The following is a 1,481-nucleotide window of genomic DNA, read 5'->3' on the forward strand; positions in this document are numbered from 1 at the left end:
AGGCGTCCGGCCAGCCCGCGTCCGCCGCCGAGAGCGCCCGCGGGACCTTTCCCCGGACGTCGCACGAAAAACAAGTCGGCTGCGCAAAGGTCGTAACTCGTTCGCTGACAATAGAGCTACTTTGAAATATTTATGCACTTTTATACTCCCATTCTTTGAATACTTTTCTCCCGTTTGGAACTGACACCCGCTTGACCTTGCTCGATGGGGCAATTTTAGAATTTACTGCATTCTTCCAGACAGAAATTAAAGTTGTGTTTTGGCGTCTCGTTCGTCACACTGACCTGGCTTCGTATTTCAAAATCATATTCCTTTGTTTGCAGTCTCAGATTCAACTTTATTCGCGTCCTCCTAACTCTACAAGACAAAAGCTTTGAAAAATAAAATCACCTTTAGCCTCCGTTAGCTTTCCTGCGACTTCTAAGCTCACCACACAACGCAGACCGAGCGTAAAGGCGCCATTTTCGTCTCTTGTATCCGAAACAAGTATCAACGCGATGGTTTGAGTCTCGGATAGAAGAGTCGAAAGTGGAGGATTTATAAACGGACAAACGATGAGTAGGCAGATTGGAAGAGGAGGGGAATGTCTTTTGTTTCAACGACTGCGAAGACATGGAAAATAGAGTGAATTTCTATTCTGCGAACGAGAATCTTACTTGGCTTCTGGCTATTTTTGCTTAATGGTTAGATTTTATTGAAGACAGTTAAGACTCCGGCTCAGTCGTACCTAACCATTTTGAGTAAATTTTTCTCTTCGTACGTTCACTCATCCCCATTTCTACCTCTATCATCGCACAATAAACTCTGTCTTCCTGTTGACGAAAACTTTTTCAGATTCATAGTTCCCTCCCAAAGGAATTTACCCGAGATTAGGACATGCCTCTGCAACTGGATGACCATTTCCAGCATTTATTAGTTTATCTAATCTTAGCCAAAGAGGAAGGCTATGCAGTTAGTTCGCGTGTCCTACCTCCTTTGTGTAGTTTTTTTTTCCTTTTCATTTTTTATATAGATTACGCGAATAATTACTGACGGCACGTGATGTCTAAGGGCTATGGACCAGGTGATTAGATTACAAGCAGATTTGTGGCAAAAAGTCGATTTCTAAGGTAGGTTAAGGCTGATCAAGGTAGATAATGAGTAGACCTCGTGGACCACTAAATCATTTAATAGTATATACGCATCCATATTATATAGGTGAGCTACATGAACCACCTCGACATGAACAAGCCAACACTTTTTTATCTTTGGGCTCGTGGCAGCGCATGGAGGTTGGCCAGCGCCGTCGCGTTTTTCTGTTGCCCGATAAACAGTTTACCAAATTAAATATATATGTATGCGTCTACCCCTAGGATAGAATTGCGATAAAAGATTACTTTTTATTTTTATTCTTTGGTTTTACGAAGGTTTACAAGGGAATACTTTGGGAGATTTGGGGAGCTAGAACAAATTTTAGAAGTGAGGGGATATGGGAGGATGTT

This window comes from Penaeus monodon, chromosome 22 (assembly GCF_015228065.2).
Source record: "Penaeus monodon isolate SGIC_2016 chromosome 22, NSTDA_Pmon_1, whole genome shotgun sequence".
NCBI classification, from domain to species: domain Eukaryota; kingdom Metazoa; phylum Arthropoda; class Malacostraca; order Decapoda; family Penaeidae; genus Penaeus; species Penaeus monodon.